The sequence below is a fragment of the Leopardus geoffroyi genome, chromosome C3 (genome assembly GCF_018350155.1).
Source record: "Leopardus geoffroyi isolate Oge1 chromosome C3, O.geoffroyi_Oge1_pat1.0, whole genome shotgun sequence".
Taxonomy (NCBI): domain Eukaryota; kingdom Metazoa; phylum Chordata; class Mammalia; order Carnivora; family Felidae; genus Leopardus; species Leopardus geoffroyi.
Window position 1 is genome coordinate 53,216,382 of NC_059338.1, and position 12,069 is coordinate 53,228,450.

The 12,069-nt window shown below is 41.7% G+C and overlaps 1 protein-coding gene across 7 annotated transcripts in view; it reads right to left on the minus strand.

Moving 5' to 3' along the window:
* RABGAP1L (RAB GTPase activating protein 1 like) overlaps nucleotides 1–11,256 on the minus strand; it is a 767,496-nt gene extending 756,240 nt beyond the window's left edge. For 3 of the 7 annotated variants that reach the window (XM_045452833.1, XM_045452838.1, XM_045452837.1), the window contains exon 1: nucleotides 11,034–11,256. The gene's annotated coding sequence lies outside the window, so the exon portion shown is untranslated. The remainder of the gene's footprint in view (nucleotides 1–11,033) is intronic. The other 4 variants (XM_045452836.1, XM_045452834.1, XM_045452835.1 and 1 more) reach the window with 2 other exon arrangements.
* Between the last annotated feature and the right edge of the window lie 813 nt (nucleotides 11,257–12,069).

Here is a 12,069-nt window from a genome sequence, read left to right on the forward strand (position 1 = left end):
CCTGTCGTGTTCCTGATTTCAGGGAAAAAGCTCTCAGTTTTTCCCCATTGAGGATGATGTTAGCTGTGGGCTTTTCATAAATGGCTTTTATGATCTTTAAGTATGTTCCTTCTATCCCGACTTTCTCAAGGGTTTTTATTAAGAAAGGGTGCTGGACGGGGCGCCTCGGTGGCGCAGTCGGTTAAGCGTCCGACTTCAGCCAGGTCACGATCTCGCAGTTCGTGAGTTCGAGCCCCGCGTCGGGCTCTGGGCTGATGGCTCAGAGCCTGGAGCCTGTTTCCGATTCTATGTCTCCCTCTCTCTCTGCCCCTCCCCCGTTCATGCTCTGTCTCTCTCTGTCCCAAAAATAAATAAACGTTGAAAAAAAAAATTAAAAAAAAAAAAAAAGGGTGCTGGATTTTGTCAAAGGCCTTTTCTGCATCGATTGACAGGATCATATGGTTCTTCTCTTTTTTTTTGTTAATGTGATGTATCACATTGATTGATTTGTGAATGTTGAACCAGCCCTGCATCCCAGGAATGAATCCCACTTGATCATGGTGAATAATTCTTTTTATATGCCGTTGAATTCGATTTGCTAGTATCTTATTGAGAATTTTTGCATCCATATTCATCAAGGATATTGGCCGGTAGTTCTCTTTTTTTACTGGGTCTCTGTCTGGTTTAGGAATCAAAGTAATACTGGCTTCATAGAATGAGTCTGGAAGTTTTCCTTCCCTTTCTATTTCCTGGAATAGCTTGAGAAGGATAGGTATTATCTCTGCTTTAAACGTCTGGTAGAACTCCCCTGGGAAGCCATCTGGTCCTGGACTCTTATTTGTTGGGAAATTTTTGATAACCGATTCAATTTCTTCGCTGGTTATGAAAACAAACTTTAAAAAAATAAAAGATCTCTCTCATTTAAAAAAATGAATGAATGAATGAATGAATGAAAGAATGAAAGAATGAATGAATAAATAAATAAAATAAGTCTCTCATGCCTTCTTTCAGCTCAACTCAGATATTTCAGGCAGCCTTACCTGAAATCCTAGGCCAGGGTACATAACACTCTGAAGCTTTCCTGTAAGACACATCCTATGCTGCCCCGTCCTCGCTAAACTCCACTGTTTTGACGTTTCTCCAATATGACTGTCAGCTTAACTAACAGTCTCTTACCTGTGCTTCTTATGCACAGAACCCATACTCTGCCTTATAAATGCTGTTGAATAAAACAATGTCAGAGAATGAAACTGAATTTATGGCCATAAAGCCATAACATTCCATATAATAAAAATGACCTTTCATACCTATGACGACATTACCTTTCTTCTCCCAAATACACATTCGGGAAATCTAAATTTAAGGGAAAGTAATATGAAAAGTATTAAATACAAGCATGTGACAATATACTATTAAACTCTTTTACCCACCTCACCATGAAAAATACCTTTTTATCTTGGAGGGAAAAAGACAAAAATACATAACTACATTTTCCCCAGGCAACTACATACTTCTGCTCAACCTAAGTGCAAAAAATTGACATTAAAGAATGGTGACTGTTGATGATCCAAGCTAAAAGTTATCTTGGCTGTATCTAGCTACTTCAAGTTGTTAGAAGAATAAAGAATAAAAGTCACCCATTACAGGACTCGTATATTCTTAATCTTGGAAGGGTCTTAGAAGTTACCTCATGTTATTTAATATACTCTTCCTCATTGCAGAAAAAAATTCAATTTGCTAAAGATCATCCAATCCACTTGTTATTCAATAAACCCCTATATTTTTTCCTTCATCTTTCATTCACTGATCCTGTGGACCCACACAAAATAGGTCTTCTGTGCAAACAGCCTTTCAAATATTCATCTGTTCAACTTATTATATGGTTCAACTCATTTTAGTAATCAGAAAGTAATTTAAGTGTTTATCTATTTCCAAGATTTCTTTGGCTCCTCAAAAGTAAATGGGGCACCTGGATGGCTCGGTTAGTTAAGCATCTGACTCTTCATTTCAGCTCAAGTCACTACCTCATGCGCTCATGAGTTTGAGCCCCACATCAGGCTCTATGCTGACAGTGCAGAGCCTGCTTGGGATTCTCTCACTGCTCTCTCTGCACCCCTCTCTCTCAAAATAAGTAAGCATTTTTTACTAATTATCCAGTAAGATGAAAACACCAGGCATATTTACAGGTGTTTTGTAAACCTTATTTTTATTCTCATAACCACCCTATGAAATAGGCAAGATAAGTATCATCACCCCCATTTAAAGAATCATTGATACTAGTTGAGAGTCACAATGAGCCAGATTTAGGAGCAATCATCCACTTGTGGGAAGGATGATTTTAAGCAAGTTACTGACCTTCACCATTTCCTCATCCACAAACTGGGAATAATATTATACTAACTCCTACCCCACACTGTTATTGTCAAGATTAACTAGAGATAATCCATTAAACCCTCAATGTTAGTTCATTATTACTCAATAAAGAAATCACTTTTTTGGTAAATAACTTTTTCTCTCTGAATTTCACAATAGCAGTAGATCAAGAATTAAGGTCATGTGTTCTACATACCTTGTCTTCCATAAAATCAAAAAATGATTTTAGCTATTTGCAGTTTAATGATTATTTTTGCCCATATTCATACCCCAGCCCAACCAAAATTTTTAAAATCTATTATTATCCTCTTCCAAATGAAATTCTCCAAAGTGCAAAAATCACTAAAGCCCTCTATTTTAAAAAGTAAATTCTCCTCTGTGTAATATAATAAAGTTTCACTATGATTAGCATGGAAACAATGAAATTTTTATGCAAAATGGCAAGTATCACATTAACTGCTAAACAAACTGGTTTCTCTAACCTATTGTTAAATTACCTTTTAAAAACTGTATCTGGTATCTTCAAATGGTAGAGATTGCTATTTTATTGTTTGTGAAACCAACTGTAGAAACCTGTTTCATCCATCAAAACTACTCACAATGTAGACAAAATGCATTTCAGAATTAAAAAGAAAAAAAAAACTTGAGGCCTAGACTCATTCACGAAAAATTAAGTTACATAACTCATGCATAAAAATGTTATAGTTTGCTAGTATAGGTAAACAGACAGTCCTAGGATTTGAAGAAGAAGAATAATATTTTAGAATACTGAGGGAAAAAATGGATAGAGGAAACGAGACATTAACTGAATTGCAATTCAGTACCAACTTGGGGCACCTGGGTGGCTCAGTCAGTTAAGCGTCCAACTTGGGCTCAGGTCATGATCTCACGGTTCACGAGTTCAAGCCCCACATCGGGTTCTGTGCTGACAGCTCAGAGCCTGGAGCCTGCTTTGGATTCTGTGTCTCCCTCCCTCTCTGTTCCCCCCCTGCTCACACTCTATCTCTCTCTCCCAAAAATAAACAAAGATTTAAAAAAAAAAATTCAGTACCAACTTGATGGGCAGTAATTTATCTTTACACAAAGACTAGGGCAAAGGCAAATCAAAACATTAGTCCAAACATACACTCCTTAACAGTAGGGCACATATCAGACAAAGATTTAAAATGAAATAATGCAGGGGGGTGCCTGGGTAACTCAGTTGGTTAAGTGTCCCAACTTTGGCTCAGATCATGATCTCACAGCTCATGAATTCAAGCCCCACTGAGCTTGAATCCCACAGTGCAGAGCCTGCTTGGGATTCTCTCTTCCCGTCTGTGTCTGCACCTCCCACTTGCCCTCTCTCTCTCAAAATAAATAAGTAAATAAACTTAAAAATTTTTTAAGGGGCGCCTGGGTGGCTCAGTCGGTTAAGCGTCCGACTTCGGCTCAGGTCATGATCTCACAGTCTGTGAGTTCGAGCCCCGCGTCGGGCTCTGTGCTGACAGCTCAGAGCCTGGAGCCTGTTTCAGATTCTGTGTCTCCCTCCCTCTCTGCCCCTCCCCTGTTCATGCTCTGTCTCTCTCTGTCTCAGAAATAAATAAACGTTTAAAAAAAAATTTTTTTTAATAACATGAAAGAATACAGTTCATGAGGGAAGAGCTTGGTGGAAATAATAAATGAATGAGGTCTGATGGCCTCAGAAGCCAAAGTAACAAAATTACTATAAAACACCCTAAGGAAAAAAACAAAAGCCTAAGAAACCATACTGTCTGCCAGTATATATATAGGTTCCCTTCAGTGGTTGACTTTTCACTAAATTAAAATATATCTATTTAAAATGTCATACCAAGATAAATTTACTACACAGAGAAACTACTCAAGGAAATTCCTGATTAACCACTAGCGATTTGCATTTGTTCAATGCTCTTAGCATAGGACCTCAAAATGAATACATCTTGAAGCACAGGATAAATATTCTGTATGGTTTATCAAAAACTAGTATTATATATCTCTTAAATCTGCAAAAGTGAAAACCACAGGTCTGTAGTTTTTCTAAAAATAGTGTTTGTTCTTTTCATCCCCTGTGGTGGAAGTCTGATTTTGAAGTCTTGCGATTTTGCTTACTACTAAAAAATAGGACAGAATGTGGGTGTATATGTGGGGTAGAGGAAAAGTTGAGAAATCCTTCACTGATACATGAATGTGTCCTACACTTGCCTTTTTAAGTGTGCTCCTTTCCTGGAAATTTGGCATGCAAAAAGTCCCTTTGGGTTTGCATTACTGTCATATTTGTCACTGTTTCACATGATAGCCTTCAAAGAGTATGACCACTTGTTCTTAGGCATTTTCCAGGTAGACCATACTCTCACTACAAATACCAACAATTAGTGGGTGGTGTGCATGTCTGTATACATACATAATACACATTTTTGCATATGTGAATATCTGTAGAAAACACACAGCTTAAAGACATCAATATCATATAAACTCTATTTGTGAAGCCTAACACATCTCAAAAAAAATTAATTAAAAAAAAAAACAACCCTGTGCTGACACGATTAGCTACTCCATTCAACTGGTGTGAGGTATCTGAGGCATGCTGCATCTGAACTCTTATCACGCTATTTGGGGTGTGCTATCCTGTGAAGCAGTTCATATGAAACTGCTGAAACCTTCTGAAATGACAGGACAAACTTTACATATCAGAAGCTTAAATAAATGAGGAAAACAGAATGGCAAAGACACAATTCATATTTATTTTGGAACAAAAGCTCATCCTAAAAATTCTTCGTCAACCATCCAGAAGTAGCCCAGCTTCTACCAACTAAGCAGTTATTTACTGTAGCAACTTCATCACCAAGATTACCAAAATTTTCCACATGCTTCTACCAGTCTGTGTATTTGTTGTTACCTGGGCAACACTCTAAAAGGGCTTTTACCTTTACAGAACTGAGAGGTCAAAAAGAACTAAAGCTTCTTCAAATTGTGCATCATCTTACTTAGAAGCAGTAAAGTGTGAAATCATCTGAAGACAGAAAAGCTTGAGAGCTATCACCAGTCAATCTGATTAACAGACATACCTTACTGTCACTTATGTTCATTTCTAGCCATCTAATTCACCTGTGGAACAAGGCAAGGTCCATCCAGGACTTCAAAACATCCTCAGTCATACAGCTTGTCAAATAACATAAATGCTGAAATTCTTTGAGTAAAAAAATAAATAAATAAAAATAAAAATCTCTCAATCCCTCACATCTGGATGTCATATAAAATACTTTGCCTTGATGCACTAAATTCTGAAAGCTAGTCAGCCCAGTCATGGATCTGTAAAGACTACCTTTCTCCCTGAACCAGATCTGCCTCCAAAAACTAAGATCCATCCATTCTGAAATCACATTTTAAAGGCACTTTGAAAATACTTTCAAAACTGCTCCCTCCTCTACTACAGCCAATTTGATGCTATCTGGCAAAACAAAAAATAATAGTATCTCCTCACAAAGAAAATATTTTCCCTTACTTTCCAATAGTTTTAGGATTGGAAAACACAAGGTTGCTTCCTTAACACTAATAATTTTTCCCTTCAGCTTTTACTGTAAGAATACTCAAGTGTTCTCTGGGTCATATTCTAATCAGGAGCAAGGCATATATATAAAGCCTCATGTTAAGAAGTACTACTAGATGACTCCAGAGTCAAAAAGGAAAGATAAACTGAAAAGCAGAAAGGAAAACTGGCATTTAAGGCTCTTCACCATCTGATGCTCTTTCTTGCTTAGTCCTTTCCCTCTTGATCTTTGATCACCCTTGGCCCCTGGTATAGAAAGGCCTTTCTTTACGTACTATTTGTCCTATTTCCACATGTCCAAATCCTACCTATTCTTCAAAGCACGGTTAAAATGTCACCTCTTCCCTTATCCTTACAACCAAAAGTAATCGCCCCCTCCTGTCTCTAAATTCTTAGAGTGCCTTATCTTTATTTCTTTACCACACATTACTTTCTGCCTTATAGTAGCTTTGTTTCCATATCTAATCCCTACATAAACATAAAGGCCTTAGGGTCAAAGTCCATGCCTTATTCAAACTATTCCAACTGCTTAACCAATGTCTTGCACATAGTAAGCGCTTCAACTGAGCTACATAAATGGCTTGGGTTAGTAGAGAAGTCCACTAGAAACAAGGCCAGATTACTAGGATTCTGGAGACCCGGCTTTACTAGTAACTAGCCATCTGACCTTGAACTTCAACATTTTGGTATGTTCACCTGCAAAGAGGAGAGGGTGGACCAAACCAGTTTTTAAATATAGACTGTTATCTATCATTAGCTGGCTATAAAATCAATTTGGGAGTCCAAACCCAGCATTTTTTTAAATAAATGAAGTGTAATAGAAAACATCAAAGTGTGTTGTAGGCAGTAGTGCGCAGAAAATGTTTAAAAACTGGCTATACGAAGCAGAGAAAAAGGCCCTGAACTATATACTTCTACATGCTCTCACACCACGGCCAATTTCAAGCTCATGTCACTGAACATGGAGCGAGGGAGGAAGACAAAGGCACACTGCTTCTACAAGCCAGTACAATGAGCCAGTTCCAGCAAGGTCCTGAAAAGATAAGTATAGTTTTGCCAAATTTTCAACTTTGTACACAGGCACATGGGGTGGGTGGGGGAGTGTTGAGTTAAGGTATAAAACATGTTTCTTATTGTAAGTCCCAGTCAAAACAGTTTCATAAATGTTCAGCTGAACAATCTCCTAGTCTCTTCCATGTGTCCTCCACAATGCAATAAATCTTACTCTAAGTTTGGTTATATACATAATCTCTTTACCACCAAAATGTATTTCTCCTCAGAAATGAGAGTTACAGAGATCCCTATTGATATCAACAGACGGCAACTTACAGGGAGTGGAAATTTGGCTTAGGAAGTATCAGCAAAGGGCCAAGGTTCTCAGCCTTTGTTCAGCCCCACACACCTTAGGGACAAAACACACTCCTACTAGTAACAGTGGTTCATTTAGCAAAGGGTTAGGGGAGAGAGAAGGAGAGGAAGAGAAAATATATAATATGAAAAAAAAAAAAAATCCAAGTAATTGTGACATTTGTGCCCATGCCCCCACCCCACTGAGAACCCTAGGTACAGAAAAAAACAGTGCTATAAAAAAGTTAATTTCTGGGGCGCCTGGGTGGCGCAGTCGGTTAAGCGTCCGACTTCAGCCAGGTCACGATCTCGCGGTCTGTGAGTTCGAGCCCCATGTCAGGCTCTGGGCTGATGGCTCAGAGCCTGGAGCCTGTTTCCATTCTGTGTCTCCCTCTCTCTCTGCCCCTCCCCCGTTCATGCTCTGTCTCTCTCTGTCCCAAAAATAAATAAACGTTGAAAAAAAAATTTTTTTTTTAAAAAAAAGTTAATTTCTATATCTGATGTTTTCCAGCCAAATTCTCCAGCACAAGCTTGCATCCCCAAACAAGACCTCCCATTTCCGAGAATTCCCTACTAGAATTAAGTTTTTGCCATGGACTAGAGACATGTACTTGTTGAATTTAGAACAGGCAAGGAGGGGAAAAAAAAAAAAAAAACAGCACATCCAACAGTTGTTAGACTTGATACTCTGGGAAAATTAGGCTTTTATTGAAAAAAAAAAAACTTTATTTCTTATTTAAGCTTACTAAACTAGGTAAGGAGAGGGGAAGTTTCTTGAATATATTCTTGGCTGTTCTAGACAACAACACAGTCTGTAACCAGATTTTTCATGAGTGTTTATAAAGAATTGTGTTGTCTATTTTTAAAGCTATTTAGAAAACAAGAAGGCTCAGAATTTCAAATAATCGTAGCCCAAATCTAACTCCACATCAACTAATTATATGCCTAGAAGCTTCCATGGAAAATCCCCAAAAATTACACCAAAAAGTACCAAAATCTGACAAAAAGGAGTCAGCATGAGCACAAACGTGCTATCCTCAAACAATTATGGCATCCTACCTGTTGAATGAGTGAATATGGAAAGTAAATGAAATATGAAAAGTTGAATGTTGAGATACAAGTTCTGCTAAATTCCATGAACTCTTCCTTATTAGGGGTTCACTGACGTTCATGTATTTATACCCAATCTCAAATACTGACCAAAGTGAAAATTATTCACCACTCTGAAAAGGCACAAGTCAAGAAAGGCCTTCTTCCATGTTCACAGTATTAAATCTCTCCTCCAAAATGCATGTTTTACCATAACTCACGCTCAAGTCAGTACTTTCTCTGCCTCCACTGTTAGTCATGGCAAATGCTCATAAGACTATCTTCATAAGAAGTTCCTGAGCTACTTTTGCAGTACCAGAGGCTGGAACAGCTTCTTCTGCTGGTCAGACTCAGACCCGGTGGCTGACCTATTCCTACAAGGCAAGAGCTATATATGTGCACTAACTCATTGAAACTTGTGAGACATAGCAAAAACAAAAACAAAAAAAAACAACAAAAAACGCTCTGTGCCTGGGAATCCCACAGACTACAGTTTCTACTTTATTCTCTAAACACCCTCTTTCTAGCCATAATCATCCCCACACCTCTTCAAGACAATGGTAGGATGGAACGCAGATCCAGTTCTATACCCTCAACGCAAGAAATTTTTGCTAGTTAGCTACTACTGTCTTCAAAGTTAATCTCTTGAAGCTTGGCTGTCTCCCACTCATAATATTTTTGCTTGGCACAACAGAATTCCTTCTTTAACTATTCCATTAAGAATGGATAAAAGGACTTTCAGCTTTAATTCTGTATCATCTGAGTTCAAATAAATATAGAATTGAGTTGAAATCTGGGTTAAAGCAAAGAAAAATTTTTTAATTACAACTTTTTACAAGTCACAAATTTTACGCTGGTAAGCTGATAAACATGAAAACTTTTTTCATATGCCTTATAAAATTGTTTCATTCAAAAAATAGTATAATAACTACTAGAGTGAAAAGAAAACTATCTAAATCATGAAACAGGAACAAAAGGAACAAAACTCTCAGAATAGCAAAACCATAATACTGTATATTAAAGTTCCTATCAAATAACTCAGGCCAAAAAACAACAACAACAACTTCACACATGTATTGTCACACCTTTTTATGCTGGGTGGTTTATTCACCACATGTCCCAATAGTACTGGGATCTACTACCTTGTTTCCAGCTTTCTAGAATATAATGTAGGCTACATAACATGTTCTCATATCAGCATTGCCCAACTACATCCACTTCTCCCAAGATGACTTATTAATACATAATATCAGAGCACATTTTGAATTAATATACACACCAGTCTAACTCACAGTCTCAACTAACTCACCAAACAGGTGAGCATTTAAATACAAACGGATGAAATTCCTCTGGTCTTGCTCCTTTGCAATTTCATTGTGAGTTTCACATGGGGCTCTTTCTTGAGATAATGAATCATAGGCCAGTTTTCCAGTGCTAGCAGCTGGTGGACCAATATTTTCCATGGACAAAATCCACTTCCAATTTGACCACAAGCAAACTTCATTTTTTATTTTCTGACATCATAGTATTGGCTATTCTACAGTACAGAAGCCATATGTAAACACTGCTATAAGAAAAGTCAGAATGTTTTCTTGAAATTGTGTTTTCAGAACTGTAACAAGCAACCACCTACCTCCCACCAAGTACAAGAAAATTTAAGTGTATTAAAAATCCCTAAACCTTCCAGTACTAAAATGCAGGCCTTGAAATCAGTTTCCAGTCACCGCTGAAATCTCTCCAGCAAGCAAAAGTTCTCCTTACCACTAATTAGCATAATGAGGTTGGCTCTTCTCCTCACTTGCAGGAAACCCTCAACTCTGCAAGTGACCACCTACGTTTTGGTACATTTTCTAAGATAATCGTGAGAGCTACAAGGAGAATACACAAGCACCTGGACGCACTGCCCCAGGGTCAGAAACAAACCCTGTCAGTCCAGTCCTCTAGCACTCGGCCACCTTCTGCTGGCTGGTAGCCCCTTTCCACATGCTGACGCACTGCCCAGCCCTGCACCGTTGGCGACCCGTGCAAAGTACTAGACCAGTCTCAGAAACTTTGACTCAGTTATCAGGACACTAAGCACCCACACCTGGACGGAGGACTTTCGCGGCCAGGAGGTCAACTCTGAAGCGGGGCATTCCTTGCAGGTAGAGATCTGCCCAGGACGCAGCCCCTCCCAGACTGCAAAACCACAAGCATCAACAGCAAGAGCGGAGCAAAGTGCCGGGCGGAGGCAGGGGGAGCGCGAGGGCGAAAGCGGTCACGAACAGAAGCCTGTGTGGGTAAGCAAATACCCCAACCACACGCCCCCCGGACGCGGGGCTGCAGGGACCTCGAGCCAGGCGGCAGGCAAGGCGCAGCGGCGGAGGCGGCGGCACTGTCAGGAGGGCACAGCTGGGGGCTAGCGCCCAAGTCCCCACCCCGCCCCCAGGTGAGGGGCGCCCCGACTCCGCCCGGGCCGGGAGAAGCGACCAGCAGGCAGAGCTGTGGGGTCCAGGAAGCGACCGACAGTCCCGGAGCCCCGGTGCCCTCCTCCCCGCAGTCCTCTCGCATATTGTGCTCGGCCCGGCCCCCACACCGACCCTCCCACGGCTCAGCCCCGGCGCCAACACCCCCGGCCCGGCCCGCGGCTCCTTGCGGCCCGGCCCGCGGCTCCTTGCCGCCCGGCCGCCAACCCGCCCCTAGGAGGCCGCCCTCGCCTCACCTCCTCACGTCTCCGCGGGCAGGGCCGGAACAACTCTGCCAGGCGCCCACGTCCCACCCGCCGCTCCGCGCTCTGCGGCCGGGCCCGTCCCGTTCACTCCGTGGCCGCCAGAGCCCTGGGAGGGCGGAGGGAGCAAGGCGGAGGGAGCGAAGAGGGGGGGGAGAGGGGGACCGCCCGGCAGGAAGAGGCGAGGGAGGGGGCGGGCCGAGGAGGAGGGGGGCCGGGAGCGCGCGCGTCAGGGCCCCTCGGCGCGGCGTGCGCGCTCCTGAGGGCGGAGGCGCCTTCTCTGCCCTCGGGGGCGGCGCGCACGCGCGTACACGTCCCTGCCTGGCGGAGGTTGGGCAGGGGGCGGGGGAGCGAAGACCTGATAGAACCTGGGTAGTAAGAATAGGGACCCGGAAAAGGGCGGGAGGCCCTCGCCTGGCGTTAGAACCCTCCGGGGAGGTAACCGCGCCCTTGGGGCCAGCCGGTTCGAGCGCGTTGAGGGGCGTCCCCGGGCCCCGGTCAGGGTAGGTGACGGCCCTGCCCAGTGCTTAGCCAGTTCTTAGATAATTCTAAGTTTGGGGCGATTGTGTTCCCGCTCAGGAACCTGGTTTACGTGTCTTCACTCTTAATGCACCGTAATCCTCAGGGAAGTCACCTTAAACAATAACTTTTTCTCGCCAGTTTCTATTCTGTGCCTTTCTCAAGGTGTCTTGTGTGCTTGCGAAGCACTCCCTTCCTGGTTCGTCGTGGGGGACTCGGGAGATAGAAGAGGGAAAATACCTGCTATGTACTTCTATGTAGAAAACTGGCCCTCATTTTATTCTTGGGAGTAGATAGACATAGTAGAGAGAAAAGAAGCCAACTCTTTCTCTTCTACAAGTATTGTGTACTGAGCCTTCAAGTGTAGGTATCCTCCTTCCTAGATCCTGCAGCCAGAAATGAACTGTAAATTTTCCTAATTTCCATAACACTTTGTTTCTATCGGTTTGCGACACCGCATATACTCAACCTTATCTAGGTAAATCTGTGCAATATTTTATCCCTCTAGAGA